General features: G+C 35.2%; 1 pseudogene; it reads left to right on the top strand.

Annotated features, from left to right (window-relative positions):
* Positions 1-18646: 18646 nt before the first annotated feature.
* LOC149167990 (oleosin pseudogene) lies at positions 18647-19036 on the top strand (annotated as a pseudogene).
* Positions 19037-21701: the final 2665 nt, after the last annotated feature.

The following is a 21701-nucleotide window of genomic DNA, read 5'->3' as shown; positions in this document are numbered from 1 at the left end:
TGCATTTGGAGATCCTTCTCCTCCAGGCTACTAAAAAAATCCTTGCACCCCGTCATATGGAATGAGGCACCAGAATCAAGGTACCACACATTCCCCATAATGGTGTTGGTCATGCATGCTATTAGGGTGAAGTCTAATTCAAATTGTGAAGCCAGTGCTTCACTTGTTTCTCCTCTTAAAGGCTTCTTGGTAGACTTCCTGTGCATATATATTGTTTCATAATGCCTGAATTCATGGCAGTGGAAACATTTTATCTTTATTGTGTGTTTCTTCTTGCCATTATTTTGTCTAGACTCGAATTTGCACTGGGTCTTCTTCCCTTTTCCTTTCTTCCCCTTTCCAACCAATGCAAAATTCTCTTCATCCTCAACTTTGGATGATGTTCCATGTATTTTATTTCTTTCGAACTCTTCTTGAACCAAATCAGACCAAAACCTCTCCCAATTCAATAAAATTTCCCTTCCATTCATAGAATCCTAGTAGTTGTTCGAGAATGTTTTAGGGCCTAGAAGACCTAGGCTCCTAGGTCATCTTCTTCTACATTCACCCTGACCCCTCCAAGTTCATCTTGAACTTGTATAAATCTAGAGAGAAATTGTGTAATAGTATCATTCTTCTCCATCTTAATGTTTTGAATTTTTTCTTTCAGTGCCAATTTTCTATGGTCACTACTATTTTCAAATAGCTCAGACAGTTCCTTCCACATAGAAAATGGTGTCTCATTACCGTGGAGATTTGAAACCACATGGTCTCTCACACCTTCCAAATGTATTATCCTATTCTTTGCAACATCCTTATTCCACTAGGCTAATTTTTTTCATCCTATTATTTTTTGTAGCATCAAAGCAGTTCTAGTCTCGAAACTTTCTAGATATGCAAAAACACATGAGATCTCTAGAACCCAGAAATATTTTTCTGGAAATTCTACCTAGAGATGGTTTAATTAGATTATTAGATGATTTTTAAATATTTCCTAAGTCTAAACTTAGGGAATATGGTTAATTAATCAATATTAATTAAGATGAGGTGTGAATCATTTATAAACTCACGTTGAAATTTCTCTAGGAATTTTCATAAAGGCTTCATTAGGAAGTTTGATTTGCTGAGGAAGGAAGAAATTTTTAGTTCGAGAGGCCAAGAAGGATTCCTATAGTGTCAAAGAAGCATTTTCCCAGTCAATAGTAGGTAGGATGGCTTGATTAACAGTCGATTTAGGCCGCAGGTGGCAGACAGTTTCAAGTTGATGCAGAGCCTGCGCATGCCTAGTTGGACAGTTTGTTTTTTAGTGGTTGTTGAGTGTCGGGATTGCTTGGAATGAGAATAATTTCAATATAAATATTTTTCCCAGTATTTTCTATGCAAGATAGCCAGTATTCAGCTTCCAGATTGTACTCATAATTTCTCACTTCCGCATAATAATAAAAACCCTCAATTGTTGGATCAGTTTTCCTAAGTTGGGTTTCTTTGGGGACATTTGTCCAAAATATCTGTGTTAGTTTTATGTGTGTGTGCTTGTATTTTCTCAATTTCCAGCATTATTTTTCTTCCGCAGTTTATTTGTGAAAATCACATTGTAAATTATTTGATATTTTTCATCGCAGATATATTATTAAATAAATTAACAATTATGAGAATAATTTATAGCTATTGTGATAGATGCAATACCCACATGGTATGAGAGTGTGATTGATCAGTCGACAATCTCAGAGGCACAAAGAGAAAATTGTGTTTTTCAGAGGGAGCAGTAAGCCGAAATTTTTTGGTGTTGGGCAATGCTTAGGAAAGCAACAGAAATTCTTGGGCAAGAGTTCAATTTTAAGTTGTTGGGTGGCAGAAAATTCAATTTGTCTGGAATAATGATTCCAGTAGGCAGAGGGAGAAACAATGGCTTATATTTTCGCTGAGCATATTCTTTGGTTGGACACAAAAGGTTTTGCAATAGATTTGTAGAGAAAAATCTATGTCAGGTGGAAAGAGAAACAACACACACAGAGGTAAAATTTCTCTCAAGGGACTTTGAGATTTAGAGGTTTGATTTTTCCAGTTGCATATTGGAAGTAACTAAGAGTATATTTCCTCACTCTATAAGGGAGTGTGAGTTACAGAAGAACTAGTAGCCAAGCAGAGGGAAAGAGGGAGTTTTTGATAAATTAGGATATTACCATTATTAGCCTTAGAGATTAGGATAGGTTGGAGAGAGCCTCCAACTATGCCATCTGGAAGGATAAGATGTCCTTCCTTCTAAATGAATATGACTTGAAATCATATGTGGATAATGTTGTAGCAGTACCCCAATATGTGGATCATATGAAGGAGTATAGAAAAGAAATGGGAAAGGTGAAGTGAATGATCTTGGATGAAGTGTTGCATCATAATGAACATAGTTGATTCATTATTTTGGATGCTTCTCAGTTGCAATTGTTGCATTTCTAACAGAAACAGTTGACAGGGATTTGTAGTGTAGATGCATGGTTGGCAGCAGTATGACAGTGTCAGTAGCAGCACAAATGTAGCATGAGAGTTACATAGTGGTTGGTGGGTAGTGACCATATATCAACAACATGACAAGCAGGTGATACAGAGATAGGGCATTGTAGCAGCAGTGGTGTAGCACTAGAACACCTTCCTTGCTAAGAGGGAGTGTTATTTTTTGTAGCATCATAGGTGTTCTAGTCTCAGAACTTCATAAAGAGGCTAAAACACATGAGATATCCAAAACCTAGGAATTGTTTCTAGAAATTCGACCTAGAGATGCCTCAATTAGATTATTAGTCAATTTTAAAATATTTCCTAAGTCTAACCTTCGGGAATATGGTTAATTAATTAGTATTAATTGAGATAGGGTGTGAATCATCTAGAAACTCACATGAATCAACAAGAAATTAATTTGGGCCCTTGATTAAGTTTTAATCTTGGTCGTTGGAGCTCCAACAGAGGATTATAAGAAGAATTTGATGGGTAGATGGAGAAGACACTTGAGGAGTTCTATTTGCTTAGAGATCTTGATTTTTCCAAAGAGCTAGTAGTTGTCGGAATATTTCGAGCTTTAGTGGGCAAATAGAGGTAGAGAGGGGCAGGGACAGGGATGCTGAAGGAAGTTTTCCAAATTTTGTGAAGTGCATTGCAAAGAAAGGATAAAATTTCTTGAGGAAGCAACTCAGAGGTTGCATTGGGAAGTTTGATTTGTTGAGGAAGGAAGATGTTTTCAGTTCCAGAGGCTGGGAAGGAGTCCCAGCGTGCTAGAGAATAATTTTCCTAGTTAGCAGTAGGTAGGAATACTTGATTAGCAGTCGATTCAGGCAGCACGTGTGGTAGGCAACTTCAGGTTGACGCAGAACCTGTGCAAGACCAATTGGACGACTTCTTTTTTAGTGGTTGTTGAGTGTCAGAATTGCTCAGACTGAGGATAATTTCCCTCTAGATATTTTTGCTAGTATTTCCTCTGCAAGATAGCCATTATTTGGTTTCCATATTGTACAAAATTTCTCACTACTACATAATAATAAAAACCCTCAGCTGTTGCACGGGTTTTCCCAAGTTGGGTTTTCTGGGGACATTTGTCCAAAAATAATTGTGCTAATTTTTTGTGTGTGTGCTAGTATTTTCTCAATTTCTAGCGCTATTTTTCTTCCGCAATTTATTTGTGAAAATCAGAGTATGAATTATTTGATATTTATCGTAGCAGATAAATTGTTAAATAAATTAACGACTAGGAGAATAATTTCTAGTTGTTGTGATAGATAAAATACTCACATGGTATCAGGTGGAGGTTTTATAATGTTAGTTTTAACATATTCTAACAAACTATTGTCATCAAGCACTGTTTCCATTTGATCCTTCCGAGCTATGAAATTCAAGCTACCCTCCAAGGCAAACTCCAATCTCAGTCCTTTGAAAGACATCCTCCCGATCCTGAAGAAAAATGGTTACAAGAAATCTACAAATTCGAAATTCTTGAGTGACGAGCTCAAAATACTAGTTCTAATGTGAATTCTTAAGCTCTGATACCATGTATAAATTTGATAGAATTGTAACTTATCAAGAAATTTAATCTAAAATCATGAGACACAATTCTATTCCACTGATCTGCGAAATGAAATTCACCATTTAGAACAACATGCATATAGATGCAATAAGTAAAACCACAAATACACAGTGAATTCTAGGGGAACCCAACTGGGAAAAACCCAGCAAGCCTATTTTCATTGATCATATGAATAAATAATTTATTACAATTTCTAGCTCCAACTCTAAGCTCAACCTGCAAAACAATAATTTTTCTCTCTACTCAATGAACAACTCTGGCCAACACTTGGCCAATTATTTTCTCATCAAGGCCCTTATTTCCTTGTGAAATTCCTAAGGAAATTGCTCCCTATTATTTAGGAATCTCCTCAAAATTGATTGGACAATTCCCAAGGATTGATCATTGATTGCATGCAACACCTGTACACTCAAAACTAGTCTACAGCTGATGCTACACTACCTTGTCATCTCCACTTCAACTGAGGAACTTGAATTCTCTGCATGCACTAGCTATTTTAGGTTGATTGATTAGTTAACTATCTCGTTATTATAGGTTACAAACTTTCTAATCACATATTTTGAATTGCTTGGTTAACATTTTTTGCTTAGATAGGATTTCTCTCACTTACTCCATTATTTTTCCATAAGACATTGCATTAAGAATATATAACATTCTATATTTAAGCTATTAGTGATAGTTGCAATTTTCTTTTTTATTATTTATTCAAATTATGAGACCCAAAATATCAAGTACAATGTTCTGAGAATGCACTTAATCTAATCATGAAACAAGTATCAAAATAACAATTTAGCAAAGTCATAGCATTGCCATTTTCTGCAAAGTGTATCTTTCATTTATGTAATAGAATTCAATTCGTGAATGAGTGATTTTCATTTCTAGCACATGTGAATTTAATTTATGCAAGAGTGACTTGTTTTTCTTTAGTGTTAGAAATTTCCCATTTAAACAAGTGTGGGGATTCTTTACAACAAGATTGCAAAGTTTACTTTTGATTTTTAGTCATAGCATTTAACTAGAAATTTCTTTTACTGCAAGAAAAACTTCTTAAATATCCTTTCCAACATTGGAACATATTTAGATTCTTTTCATAACCATCAACCTTAGGACTACAAATTCAAAACAAAGGCATTGCTTAAATTTTTTTTTTCCACATATATATTGCATAATACCTTACATGTTACATGTGAGCCCCAAATTTACAATTAAATGCACAATCCCTCTTGCTACCTCTCTGAGAAATTAGAAAGGTTATTAAAGGGCTTGTTATTTTCGGTGCCATTTCCAAGGACATTTCATATATGTATTTATGAAATGTATCTAGGGATATATATAATTTCATATATGTGTCTTCTAATAAAATTCTCTTTCTTGTATCTACACCATGGAAATCATTTGTAGCCATACCACAATGTACTTTGGAATTTTTTACAAATAACATATGTTCTTACTAGAAGGATTAATCCTGCAAAATTTATAACCACCTTGCATACTTATTATGGAACCTCCCTACAGATTTTCTACAAAACCTCCCTACGAACTTGTGGAACCTATTTGCAAATTTTTTGCTACAAATTCCTACATATTCACTATGTGTGCTTCCTATAGATGGGCTACAACACATTCCAGCAAAAATGCTATGGGATTTTCCTACAAGCTTCTTGTGGAAGCTTCCTACAAAATTATTTTTGAACCCTCATAAAGAATTGGTGTGGGTCCTTCCCACCATCATATCACGAGATTTCCATGAAAACCTCTTATATATACGATGTAAAATATTCTTACAAAATTTCTCTGAGAACATACAATAAGCCTATGTCTAAACCCACTTGAAAATTTGACACATTGTCCATTATTTTTCCTACATATCTATGTCAACATAACATGGGTAACACTCTCCATAACATACTCTTCCTATCACTACTAAATTACCTAGTATGAGGGTATATTCTTTCACACTCACCTCTCATCATTTTTTTTTACACCCCTCACTTCCCTATTATCCTATATTTGATGTCACCACACGCCCATCTGAAAAATTCTTCCACTCTTCCCTAACCCCCTACTATCAACCTTCATTTTACATCTTATCTTGACAAGACCACATCAATCATGCAAGCATTGACAAATTTCATCTACTCATTGATCCGAACTTGAACAGGAATGCAAAAAAATACATATATAACTAAAAATACATAGATGCAGTAGAAATAATACTTCATTTCATTAATATCAAAGAACTAAAATATGCTTACAAATAGAATGGAAATAAACTAGCTCGGGCGATGGTAGCTTATCTATGAGAAGAGATATAGCAAGTACATGCCTCTGAACTATGTTATAATGAAGCTTTAAGGCCTATTGATTATTGAGAAATAATGGAAAACCCTAAAGATCCAAAAACCTAACCCTAGGAGATGAAGTGCCAAAACTATGGGCCCCGTTTGGATAAATTGGTACATTAACTTCCTAGGGTCGTAACTTTGGCATACGATCTCCATCTGATGTGAAAAGTAACTCATTAGAAATATCTATTTGAGGACTACAACTTTCAACTGCAAACAAGAAACAAAGACTTATGTTTGCCCATTTTCCAAAAAAATGTTGTTTAGGGCCTCAAAACGGCTTTGGAAGTTCACTATCCAAAAAACTGCCAAAAATAGTAATTATGCTACAATTAAGGAAACTAAAAAATTGAAAGAAATAGTGGTGGGGGTCCAAGTGGAATAGGAGGGTGGCCACCAATATCAAACTGAATACTCTTTCTCTTACCTCTAGTGAGAAATATGATGAAAGTCTAACTAATAATATCTCACCAAACGCCACCTTGCCTTTTCTGAAGGTATATGTCACTCCTAGTCAAGGTAGGGCTAGGAACTACCATAAATCATGTATTTCCATATTTTGGAAATTTGACCAGAACTAGCAAATCCTCACCAAATCATAGAATCAGGGATTTCAGGAAATTATTAAATAAACTCATGCATAAATCCTCCTAATATACCCAAGGTCATCATCACTTATCCAATAATTTCCTCGCCTAATGAATGCCATTAACATGACGCCACCCTAACAACTTTACACACCAAACTTTTTGTTTATTAATCCTCACATAACTATATTGGTATTTAAAAAAAAAATCATAGAGCCACCTTCCAACATACTTTGAATATTGATACCAAAACCATACTCTCTGTAGCTTCAATTTAAGAATTACAACTACTCTACAATGGAAGGAGTGCATGTATGCAACAAAATTGATAATGTAGGGATCATTTCTCAAAATCATAAAGTATCAAGGATTTTTTAAGAACTTGGGAAGATGGTTTACTTCATGAAGCTCAAGAAGGGGGATAAGATGGTCACAATGGAATTTTCATAGACATTTAAAAGGCAAGAAACGATGGTGAGAGAGATGGAGGTATAGGTGGATGAGGAAATGATAATTAAAGTAATTCTCACACCACATAATAGTGGTTTATACTTCACAAGAAGAATTACAATGAAACATCCCGAGAGGAATTAAAAAAATGAGAATCTATGTAATGAAACAACAAAGGGAGCAAGAGGATGTCTTTACATTCACCCTGGGCATAGGTGGCTCTAGGTATCCATAAGTTCATTACATGTGAAAGGAGGCATGACATAGTGTTTGGATACCATTTAAAGTTGACTAGTCATTCAATACATCATAAACTTATCAATATTCCATAATTCTTGTTGAATACATTGTAATTAATGAACATAAAGGTTAAACAAGTTAAACACCCTAAGACAACCTCTCTCGCAACATATTAATCTGGATGATTGTACAAGTTGTGTTAATAGAGGTAGGCTATAATTAGAGTAATTTCATTGGATTGACATAATCCTTAGAATGGTAAAGGTTAAAGAGGCCACAAAATACATGGAAATTGATTAAAATATTGGAGAAATAATTGGCACCCCATAGTTAATTGTAGAACAAGTAGGTCCTTCGTGACCCCAAAGAAGTAGTGTTTGGAGAGATTTTCCAAGACCCTCCAAATGATCAAGGACACATTACACAATAGAATAAGAAAATGGGAACATAATTATTTGATGTATATGAAGGGGATAACCATGAAGAAAATGCAAAACTAGAAGAAACATTTCTAGAGATAAATGAGAGTTGAAACATCTAATGCAAAAAAATTCCAAATCAAGAAGAGCATGCATGTGAGAAGAGGATCATCATGATGAGGATTTATTTGAACCTAAGACAACCAATGTCCAAGAAACCCATGAAGTGGAAAAACTAGGAACTAATAGGACGAATAAAGGCCATGACATCTTAATCAGAAAGTTTCAACCCTTTTTCTTGGCTAAGTATTTAAAGAGAGAAAAGAAGTTGGTAAAAATATATAGGAATTTGAAAAAGTCCTATGTGGCTCTATTTGAATAATTGAGTGTAACATGGGAAAAAATGAAAAAAATTGAAGCCTAATGTGGCTTGGACATGCTAGTCTAGGCCATTGAATAATCTAGATATGGTAAAAAGCAATAGGGATTCTCCTTCAAAATGGGGGAAAAAAGGGAAAACCCAAACCTTTGATGAGATGAGGGATGGGGATAATATTGAGAAAGTAGTGAAGGAAAATGAGAAGATAGTTGCAGTAGACAATGTCGATATGAAAAAGAAGGAATTGGAATATGAGATAATATAGCTTGTAGATGAGAAGAATAGCTCTAATACAATTGAAGCAGAAGAGACAAAACATGAGGCAAAATATATGGAAGTAAAATAGGTAGATGAAAAAGAAGAGGATGAATTAGGAGCAATGAAGGAACCAAAATAATGAGAGACATTAAAAGAGAAAGCATTTAGAGGACCAAAGAGTATATTATTAGATTTGAAAAATATTATATGGTTAGAGTTTGACCTAACAAATTAGAAGGACATAGTAGAACAATTGGAGGAATAATTGGTCATAATATTGATAGAAGAAATAAAGGATAAGGCACTTCTAGAACAAACTGAGAGACTCAATTTTCAAGAAAACAAACTAGCAGTATAGAAGTTGACTCTATAAGGTAAATAATTAAGGATTGACAAAAAATACATGTCATTTCTAGTGCATAAGCTTAGGGACCATATATTTCCTTCTCCAATTTACTCATTTTGTTTGAAGGAAAATTTCATTTCATTCTATATTATAGCCTTCACTATGGAGAAACCTTGACAAAATTATGCTACTAGAGCAATTTGTAGCATCCTTTCACGATATCAATGAATAGGATCAAGACCTCTTATGTGAATGGTATATGCATGATTTTGTTATGATAAGTACAATGATTGGGATTTGAATCAAGTAGTTGGAATTTCAATTGAGAAAATTGATATATTTCATGAGGAACCAAAATCACTAGTATAAAATGGCTAATTAGTTACTAAAAAGATGACTAAAGCATATAAATGGCCATTTTTCAGTCGATGACTAGTAGTAGCTAATTTACAGTATCTTATAATGTGACCAACTTTCAGTCATTTTTAGCTTAGTCATTAATTTTGTCTCAATTTCATCATCTAGTAGTATATTTAGTCATAATTTTGGTCGTTAATTTAGTCATTGATTTAGTCATTAATTGCTACAGTTAATGACCAAATATACAATGAAATATATTACTATATTATCACCCAAGAAAACCAACTAATGACCAAAGAAATATGACCAAAAACGTTGGTCGTGTTATATGATACTGCAAATTAGCTACTAATAGTCATATATATGCAAATTTTAGCCATTGTTTGAAACCAATTAATGACTAAGAAATATGACTAAATTTTGGTCGTGTTATAAGATACTGTAAATTAACCACTAATAGTCGTATATATGCAAAATTTAGTCATCATTTGTAATCATAAATTTATCATTTGCAATAATCATTTATGTTTTTTTGGTAGTTTCATATTCATTATATAAACGACTAATTCAGTAGTTTATATTCATTTTATTTACTTTCATTAATAATCATTATAAACAACTAATTTAGTCATATATTCCTTTTATTTGTGTTCATCATTAGTAAATATAAGCTACTAATTTAGTAGTTTTAGATTGATTTTATGTTTTCATTATTAATCAACATAAATTAATTAGTATGATTTTGCGACTAAAAAAAAAAAAAAAAATCATACAATGTGCATGTTTATGTAATATAAAAATGCAAAGTTACATATGTTAATTACAATACTAAACAATATCAAGTGCAACTATAAATAATTTCAACCACATAAATTATATTATATGAAATGTCAAGTATTACAATATGAGTTCCAACTTAACATTGGTTGGACTAAAATTTACACATGAAATGTTGTTTCATTACTTCAAAACACTATCATTGTTTTTCCAAGGCATTACAGGTGAATTTACCAACTCTTAAGACTTAACCATCAGTCTCTATGTGTGCCTTATGCGGGATATTGGCTCTAAGGGTATCACTAGACTAATTCTCTTCTCTCTCTCTTTTTGTGTTTGTCATTCCAGTGTTATTGTTCTCATCTTTCTTCAATTCTTGCTTCTTACCATCGATACTGAGTTCAGTTTTTGAAAACAAAAGAAGATACAATGCAGAGTGTAAGCCATGAAAGACGATGAACACTAGAATATAAACTAAAGTATTCTATAAAGGATTTATACAACATATACCTCAACATCAACAATGTCAAAGCCAATTTTCCCCATAAAAGCAAGAAATTTGAACAAGTTCCCTTCAGTTGCATGATAGTGGCCACTATGTGGCTAGAAGACCTGTATAAACAAAGAAAATAAAATGTCACCATAAAAAAGAACACCTTAGTACTTATTATTCAACCTTTAGGGAAAGAGTAGGCACAATCATGCCAACTAAGTTACATGCTAAAAAGCTCAAGTTGTGCATAACTTGTGAAAACAAATAATCTAAGATGTGATGTCTAATCCTTGTCACTATTGGCCACATAAGAATTTGTTGTAGGGGCTAAAACACACTCTAAAATTTTGGCCTACATCCAAATTTTAGAGCCTTCCTTGGTTTTTCCACTGATGGTTACAAAAAATTGAGCTCATTCCATGAGCTCTTGTAGAGTCTTTACACTTTTTTACTTGTCCGACTAGGGGTCGTATTTTGGCATGTTGGATGCTTTGTCATGCTTGGAATCTTATTCTGGTGATTTTGAAGGTTTGTCTATGTGTGTATGAGTTGTCTTCACTTTATGAACATCGGTCGTAGTCACACAAAAAGTTGTAAGCATTATCATGCAAGTGTCGTCACGGTCGTTCGAAGGTCTATCTCAAGTGTCGCACTTGTCACTCTTAACCTTAAGACATTCTCACTAAGCACATGTTTGTCTTGTCCTATCATTGATTCATTATAAGTGTCTGACCATAACATCATGTCTACATAAGTTCACTTACTCTCGTACTTAGCCATTTTTCCCGAAAATTTGTCGACTAGACAAACCCATTCAACTGGACCCTGACTAAGTTGCACTGCACAGTCTCAGCTCTCAATGACCCTACCCTGCTAACCAAAACTACGTAGTGCTTGAGGTTTTCCTCTGGGGAAGCTACATTGCACAATCCAAGAAGTGAGTAGGTTATATGTCTCCCATAACTACGCAAAAGTTGTCTCCAACCCTGATCCAATCTATGCTTCTCGCAAGATTAGTTATCAAGCCTCCCTTTGGTCTACCAGAAATTTGTACTGCACTGTGACCCAGGGCTGTATTGCTCCCAAAAATTGTGCACACATGCCTAACTGCCTGCTGTATACTACCTGCAAAAATTGCACAGTCATGCTAAGTCAAGCCTTTGTTGCCTTTCTCTGCATTGTTCTTGAAAATTGTGCAGTTCTGACTCGTACACCTTCTGTTGCTCTCCTCTACACTGTTTCCAGAAACTGCATAGTCATGATGGTAAGGCCCCTACTACCTACCCCGCACTATCACTAAAAAATGTGTAGTTGTGACCACCAACTCCTCGCAGCCCGATCATACCTTGCTATGGAAAATTGTGCAGAATTTCCTACCAGTGTCCTCTGCTGCCCCGCTCAGTCCTCATACTGAAAATTGCACAAAAATGTCCACCAGTTCCCCCTGACATTTTGCCTTGTCTTCCTCCCAATACTTGCGCATTTTTTCCTAGTTGGGTTCCACCTTACAGTTGTCACTGTTGTCCCTGATTGCGTAATTTTTCCTCCTAGTGACCTCTACGCAATTTTTCATAACAGTACTCTAGAGCTCCTCATCCTAGCCTAAGTTGTGCTCTATGCAGTTTTAGTGTCTTTTCCTCCCTCCCAGTCACTTGGACTTGAAACTGAAAACAATCATCATGCTAGACTAGGATATTTTTTGATTTGATGTCATCCCATCATGAGTGAATTGTAGGAACAGGTACATTGGTGGAACATGGCGCGATGAAGAACAGGATGAAGAAGGAGTGCATGCAAGGAGACTTGCTCACAGGTGAACGAACATACAAAGCACATCGAGTAGCAAGCAAAAGGGATACATGCACTACATCATCAAGAAAATACCAAGACCATCAAAGACCCCGTAACACTTTTCCATGAAGAGGTGAAGACACAACACACCAACAACACATCCATCACTCAACATCATAGCTTGACATGGACACCACAGTTAGCTAGTACATATCAACATTGTCATGTCGAATTGTGTCATGAGTTGTCTCGACCACATCACTACTATGGGCCATACTTATTGTAATCAAATGTAATTTAAAGTGAAATTCTAATGGACGCACTCATGAAGTTGAAGAGTCACGTTAGATGAAAATTCATAGGAATGTCATGATGGAAGTCCAAGGGTCACAAGGGTCAAGCATCACCCTTGGCTATATATACCCGCTCATTGTATGAGCAATGGACTTTTCACCTTAGCTCCTCCCGCATAGCCTTGAGAGTATGTAGTCTATTCTTTGAGGAGTGAGGAGTGGCTCCAATGTCCCACCATTGGGACTAGCGATGTATGTTGTACAGATGTGTTTTGGAACTTTTTCTAAATTCACAAGCATGTCTCAGGCCAACATGTTTTGTATCCATTTGTAAGACTATTCTTTAAACATTTGTAATGCATGTTTTCTTAACCTGTGCTAAGATAGTTGAACTACTTCGGTTATTTTAGTACTTACATTGTTGAAGATGTGTTGTATGGTTTATCATGGTTGTCTCATCCATGTAGACTACTCCACAGGACATTAGAAAAACCATTCATGTTTTTATTCATTATAACGACTGTCACCCCCGCGTGTGGACTAATCCCCTAGATGGTGTACGTTTTTTCCCTTGCACTATGGTTTTAACGACTGCCACATCCGCTGTGGACTACTCTACTGGATGCTGGAAAAACCCTTGTTGTTTTTTCATGTGTCTCTCCCTATGTGGTACTACTACCTCTCATCTAGAGGCTCACTTTACCCTCTCCCTTATAATAAGAGAACCCGGACATAAAGTTACATTACACACTCACCCGGCATACTCACCTCGCTTTTCAAAGATACAAGCATAACACTCTCATGTGATGAACAACAAGAGCTAAGGAAAATATCAAAGATAATGGAAACAGGGCCATTGTACTGGATGGGACTCATACACCAAACTTTGTGAGGTCTAGTTGGGACTTGCTACCAGGGAGATCCCCTGAATGTTGGCGGGTCTAGCACCATTAACATTTTATGGTGCTAGAAGGAGGGCCGCCAAAAGTTTATGGTTGAATGTCCTACCAACCCCACTTATCTACCATCTTGTCAAGGGAGTAACACACACTCCCTCTCCCCTATGCGCAACTCTGAAGTTGGTCAGTCCTAACCTCCCAGAATCGAACAAGAAATTTCATATTAGCATATCCGCTTTTTCTATCCCATCACCTGTCAATTTGCTAAAGTTTTTGGACTGATTCCAGGAGTGCACACTCTTCCCTATTTGCATAGGAAGCAAAAGACTAAAACCATAAGAGTGGTAGTCTCATCTGTTGAAGAATTAATCCTCGCCACTCTTGAAGAGCTGGCAGAAGCTATTGAAAAAGAAGAGAAACCTCCAGTTTTCATAGATAGAGAAGAAGATAACATCTTACTCTTGGGCTCAGGTTCCAGTGGAGGCAGCGAAGGGGAAGGCAACAGAGGAGGTGAAGGCGGAGATGAAACCAATAGATTTAGAGGTTGAACCATCAAATTCAGAAGAAGAGGAGGAGGACGAAGAAGAGGACAATATGGTTGATCAAAATCTAGAATGGATGAAATAGGGCCCATTGGCACTCCTGGGTGTCTTGCACAAGATTCCAAGACATGCAGAGAAATTATTAACAAAGTATGACCCTGACAGAGCAGTGAAGGTGGAAGACCATCTAGACATATTCTACCTACATCTGCAGACACTCAAGGTACATTATGACGATGTTGCATGTAGATTGTTTCCATGTACCTTGGATGGTAGAGCAGTTGTATGGTACCATAGCCTTCCTGTCAACTCCATTAAGAACTGGGGGGTGTTCAAGACAATTTTCCTTGAGAATTTTGCTAAGGAAAAAACCTTTGCCATTTTGTTAAAAGAGTTGGGTAGTCTAAGGATGGAGTAGAAAGAGAAAGTGAAAGATTTTAACTAGAGGTTTAACCATATCTTGAACAAGTCACTACAGACACCAAACCTCATGACTCCATCACAGTTGACTACTACATGTCTTCACTACAAACTAGCATTGTACAGTATGTCAAGCAAGTTATGAAACCAACACTTTTGGAAAATTTCCAAGAGGAAATTGATGTGGATAAAGACCCGCTCACTATTGGAGTCATTGTAAATGACGAACCAACTAAACACTCCGAAGACACGGGTGTTGGGCCTCCAAAATGTCTTCAAAATGACATCCACTTTCACCTTTATCGCCACAATTTCACTCACATGTCACATCTCCATAACCATATAACCTTTCATTAGCCACCATTTTCATAAATATATGGGTTAGGATCCTTATTTACCAAAGTTATCTATTTTATGTGTTTAAAGTGAATTTATGATTAAAAACTAGGAAATTAACATGGTTTCATATATCTATTTATGTGGCTTGAGTTTCATGACATGTGGAGGTTATTTGTAAGCTTCCAAGACACCCTTATGTGGCCTTCAATGCTCAAATTCGAATACCCTTCAAAGGAGATTTGGATAAAGGTCAAAGAAGGATATGTGTCCTATTTGGATTGTAACTCTATGAGGTGTCTCATCATTTCCTATTTGGATTAGAACTCTATGAGACACCTAGGGGATATGTGTCTCATTATGAGCTATTTGGTTGTAACTATATGAGATTTTAGTGAATCCTCATTAAATAGGGTAGCTTCTTATGTTTTTGTATAAATAGGAGAGCCTTCTCCTTTGAAAGGCATGTGTAAAGTTGGGGAAATGCTCATGTTTTGAATATAGAATTTGGATTTGACACCATGCTCATGAGTGATGTTCACTTTGATTTGGTTATGCTTGTATATGGAGCTTATTCACTTTCCATCCTCATACACCATTGGAATGCCATTTAATGATTGTGAGATTTAATTGCTTTTATAGATTAAAGTTCATTTGCTTTCTTAGTATTATCTTTAGCATAACTATGTAATCTTTGCTTTCTAAAAATGTTTCAATAGGGAAGATTCATGTATTTTCTAATTGGATGAAGTTTGAGGCAGGGGCTCATAGTTATTTAGTTCCTTTCATGTTCTGTTATTTACTTTCTTAGATCAAACCATCAATTCATTGTATAATTGAATTAAGGATCAAGCCAAGAAGGTGATTTCAAATTGGGTGATTGAATGTTCAACATATGCAATCATTGAGCTTTACTTTTTGATGCCTTTATATTTCCTTTTAAGATCCTTATTTAATTGCATTAACTGATATTCCTAAAGATCATTTCAAGAAATTGATTTAATCATATTTCAATATTGAATGGTTGAATATTGAATACATGCAATTATTGAGTTATTTTCTGCACATTTTACTTGATTTTCTAGGACATTAGAAGTTAATGTATAAATAGTTGCTTACACCTCATCTCAAGAAGGTAACACTTCATAATTGGATGTTGGAGTAACTAAGTATACATTAGTTGTTTTTTATTTCATAGGTTAGTTGAATTTCACTTTTATTATTTGATTTCATAGATTAGATGAATTGGTTTTTGTTATTCTGTAGTTATAGATCTAAACTGAAAGATAATTTCTAGCATATATAGTGCACACATGTTTTTCAAGTTTTAGGAAACCCCCGAGTTGACAATTAAATGATAGGCAATCACTTTGCCCCAAAATTTTGGCGTCATTGCCGGGGAAGTGTGCATAGGAACTAGCTTTCAGTCTAGAGTTCATATTTTTCATTTTTTCTAGATGCATGATTAAAGCATGTAGATGCATAAATCATTTAGTTGCATATCATTTTTTTCGATACTAACCATTTATGGAGAAAGGATCTAGAATGCAGCCCAAAGACTACATTGAGGAATGGTATCAAGAAGCAATTACGCCACAATATTCATCAATTCTTCGAGAGATCCTTGCAGAAAATCGAAAGGTCATGTCAATTTTGCGTATTCTTACAAACAGTCAAGTACATTTTTCAAGTTGGTATATGAGAATTTCAAAAATTCTAATCCGTAAATGGCTTCATTGGAAGCATGAATATACTTAAAAAAATATATATATATATATATAGATAGGTAGGAAAAGTAAAAATAAATTGTTAGAGTTTTTAGGATAAATTTGATGTTTTGTGGTGCAGTAAGAACCACCCATCTACTAACCCTTTGTAGGAAAATTTGAAATAAAGCAAATGGTTGAGAACAAACAGCGCAAGTGAAGATCGCAAACAATAACTTAAGGTATGAGATCAAGCCCTTTTTTTTTTGGCAAAATTCACAAAAGTATCAATTGATAAATCTTGACTATTCTAAAAAAATAAATCTCTCAAGTATGCTCTCCTCTTGTACTTCGTGTGACCTGGAGGATCAGAAAAAGAAATTGTTTTGTTAGTATATCATAATAATTATTTAGCTACAAGAATGCAAATTCTGCAGCTAATTTCTGTTTTCGTGATTTGATTCAATTTGATTTTTCAATAAACTTAAAAAAAAATCAAATGCATTTTCTTTATTAAATAAATTGTTTTGTTTAAATGAAATATATATGTATATATTTTCAATTTAAAAAATGTCTAACATATATAACTTTTAAAAACAAAACATTTATTCAAAAAAAAGAGAGAGAGAGAGAAAGAAAGAAACAACAACAAATTAACCATTTGCATACACGTTAATGAAAAAAACTCCAAGGTAGACATAATGCAGATCGTTAAATACTTGGAAACGAAGGTCAAAATGATGGCATTGTTTTTGGCGACTCCAAGCTGTAAGTTTGCGTAGCCTTCCAGTGAATAATTTTTTTTACTTGCTGCATTTTATTCCGTCGAATTCCCAAATCTGTGGCAAACAACAAAAACCATGAACGAAATATAAAGTAAAACAAAGGCTGATCAAATTCAAGTGGCTTGAGCTTCAATTCAACCTGCAACCAAGAATGTAACTGTTGTTTGCAGGACACAAGTTTGACTCACGTTTAAAGCAAAATCAACCATGTAGAGAATCATGGACATGCGGAGCTTCAAGAGGTAGCGAATGAGTAATCCACAAAGAAGGAGTTATGAAGGGGTTGGAAGAATGAAAACTTGTGCGCTGACAAAAAATGTTTGAATTTGCAGACCTGGGCAAGAGTCGAGTTCAAATTAAATACCAATCTCAATGCATGTTTTACGATTTTCCGAGTATGGATAAGTTGTTTAAAAGTCTGTTTTGTTGGCAGCGGTTATGGGTTTAATAGCACATGGAGATTTTATTTAGATTTTTGGGTAGAAAACTCGCAGTCAATCTTTACCACCATTTCATTTTTAATTGCCAGAAATGAATTTTATTGCTGATCAACATTGCTAGAAAATGCAAAACTGAAAAAACGTCAAATTTTAAATGCAAATTACAGCTAAATGAAAACAAATTTAGGAAAAACAAGATATGGGTTTTTTTCGGGAATAGGGTGAATTAGATAACGCAGAAATGGTTTCCTCAATTTCGCAACAATTTGAGAGAAATCTGGGATTCTTCGAGACACTATGTCATTGACTACGTGAGAAAAAAACAGATTTGAAATTAATGCATAGAGACAGCAGTGCGACCATCAAATCCGATTCTTGGGATGCTATGCTGGTTTGAGGAAACACAATTGTGATTGTCTGTCATTAAATCCATGGATTCAGAAAAAAGCAGCTTCGAATGAATCAATTCACAATGAAATGTTTGAACATGGCACGGGTGTTCAAAACATGCATTTCCTCATCTCTCTTCATAGCCAGCAGGTCATTGTCAGTCGGTTCTCTTTGTCACACGGTCATCACCAGTCAACCGAGAGTTGACCATATCCCCATTGCCCAGCATATCCAAGTCACCCTCAAACCTGTAAACTATTTGTTGTATGAACTTAATTTTAACGCTGCAGCGGCTAACTTGCCAAATTCATGGGTTTTTAGTGTTTTTAAGCATTTGAGGTGGCTGATCAGTATCAGGGACTGATGCAGAAAATTCATGATCATACGCCCAATTCAACCCAGATCTTGGGTTTCATCACCATGTTCATTTCTGGTGCAGTTTTTCTTCTTTTAACTGGTCTCATATTAACTGGAACGGTTGTAGGGATGGTGGTTCTCACTCTTGTTCTCATTTTCTTCAGTCCCATATTGATACCAATAGCAACTGTGTTGTTTGTAGCAGTTGCAGGGTTCTTGTCTGCAGGAGGCTTTGGACTGGCAGCCTTATCTGCCATATCATGGCTTTACAACTACATTAAGGGCAGGCATCCCCCTGGTGCAGACCAAATAGACTATGCCCTTGAATATGGTGAGTATTTGCAAAGCAAGATTCAGGATGTTGCTCCCGGAGCTTAAGTAAGCCTTGATAATTATTGGATTTTGTTCAAACTACGATAAGGGTTAAGATTATGTTCATGTTATGATATGTTGTAATTGGGTTTTTTTTTTTTAAATAGAGTTTCGGATATTCAAATAATAATAAATAAATAAATAAATTTTGATAATAAGAGGAATTGCAATTATCACTGGATTTTGGCTCTAGTAAACCACAACATTGTTTCTTGCTCTTTGAATTCATTTTTGGTTATTTACTGACTTGGGTTGTTTGTTCATAATTTTAGCTACAGAAACTGTACACATTCTGCAGTTGATTTCATTCTACAGCTAAACAATGATTCTACAGCTAATCGACAATTCTATAGCTAATTCTATTCTGCAACTAAACGGTGATTCTGCAGCTAATCAACAATTTTGCAGCTAGAAAATAATTCTGCTTTTCTTTCACGAACTTGTTTAATAGTATCGATTCTTATTTTTTTATGTAAATGTCATTAACAGAGAAATTGATCACCTCTCTATTTTGATAACATTACAATCCATTGGAGAAGAAGTACTAGTTTTTTGCAGGTTCCAGGAGGAAGCACAGATGACCATAAGCAAATAGTGTCTCTCAAAGACCACATTTATTTCACAAGAAAATGATCAGAGTAGCAATAGGGATGAAACATCAATTCATGAGCACATGCTAATGCATATCATATCCAGCAAATGAAAGCCTTTCAGATTTCAGTTTTTCCATTGCATCCATACTCCTTCAATCAATAAAACCTTCATCTCATTTCCTTTGCAGTCGCATTGCATTTCACTTAGTCAGTCAATAAAATTCTCATCTCATATTTTCCTACCTTGTTTTCACTAACTCATAAACCATTTTCATAAAGACATTCAGCTCACTTACATGTTGATTTGTCCTTTTACTTTCCATTCACTTGTCATTTTCCTTTATGCTAAATAAACCTTGATCCACTGCAAAATTTTCCATTCATAGTCCTTCAAATCATTGTTTCACGCTCGTGTTAGATGATGGAGGATTCCTTAAGGCCTTCCTTCTAACAAGCCTTGGCCTATCAACATCGACACATTATCTAGGTCCAAGGCTAGAGTCCTCATTAGTACCTTGAGGCTTGTATGCCTTAATGGCAGGCTCTCTCACCAACAATCATGGGAATACATCAATGTCCCTTGATCGTTGGATCTTACAAGTGGCTCGACATTATCTCACTTATTCGCCCTTCGCAAGATGTACATAGGTACCTTGGCACTCGTTGACACTAATGGCTAGTTTGTCTCACATTGGTTAACGACATTCATTAATGGTTGGTAATCTAATGGCCTCTCTTCATGCTTGACACTGACACATTTATTCGCATGACTAGAGTTGTACCATCAGTTTCATAGCGATTGAAGACTATATCATCTCAGCATTTTGCAGCAGATACAACAGATTTAGTAGCAGAAATAAAGAATCCACTTCACAACCTCATCCACCATTTATGCAACCAAGAAGCAAATGAGTTCTACATTCCATGATCTAAAATCAGCCACACTCTTCAATTTCCAAAACTCATGCACATCGAAGGTAAATGAAGCTATGTGATTTTCTAATTTTTAGTCATACAATTCCTTAAAATACTAAAATTGTAACTTTGGGAAATTCCTCACTTCCTCTTTCACATTGTCATACCTTTAGTTGGGGGGAAGGGACATCATTACATATTCATATATCATACACCATCACACATTTTCATTTCATTGTAACATACTTGTCCTAATCAATTATGATTGCATTATGGTTCAAAAAGTTATATGATTTGCAAATAATGCCTAGATTAAGAGCACACTATATGGCTGATCCTAAAGATGCATTCTTAAATATGTTCAATGAATCTTGTTGCAACAAAAAGAAACAAGGTATTGAAACACAATAATCAATACTGATTAGAATTTGGTTGAAACACAAGAACCAACCAAACATGTTGCAATTCAATGTATGACAAGGAATACTTTGCAAAAATAAATAAATCTTTCAAAAGCAAAGTTTAAGGACATATGATATAAGCCAAGCTCATTCAAAAGCAAAGACGTTGCAAGCAAATCAAAGGAATTAATGCAATATTTGCTTGAGGACATGAAATTGCTCTAGTAGGGGGGTATGTTAGGCCTCCAAAATGTCTTCAAAATGACATCCACTTTCACCTTTATCACCACCATTTCACTCACATGTCACATCTCCATAACCATATAGCCTTTAATTAGCCACCATTTTCATAAATATATGGGTTAGGATCATTATTTACCAAAGTTATTTATTTTATGTGTTTAAAGTGAATTTATGATTAAAAACTAGGAAATTAACATGGTTTCATGTATCTATATATGTGGCTTGAGTTTCATGACATATTTATGTTATTTGGAAGCTTCCAAGGCACCCTTATGTGGCCTCCAATGCTCAAATTCGAATTCCCTTCAAAGGAGATTTGGATAAAGGTCAAAGAAGGATATGGGTCCTATTTGGATTGTAACTCTATGAGGTGTCTCATCATTTCCTATTTGGATTAGAACTCTGTGAGACACCTAGGGGATATGTGTCTCATTATGAGCTATTTGGTTGTAACTATATGAGATTTTAGTGGATCCTCATTAAATAAGGAGAGCCTTCTTATGTTTTTGTATAAATAGG

Source organism: Pinus tabuliformis, chromosome 5_1, assembly GCF_031772625.1.
Source record: "Pinus tabuliformis cultivar Carrire ecotype Pingquan chromosome 5_1, CPIR1, whole genome shotgun sequence".
In the NCBI taxonomy this organism is placed as follows: Eukaryota; Viridiplantae; Streptophyta; class Pinopsida; order Pinales; family Pinaceae; genus Pinus; species Pinus tabuliformis.
Note: the sequence above shows the minus strand (reverse complement) of the source record. Positions and strands in the feature narration are given on the sequence as shown.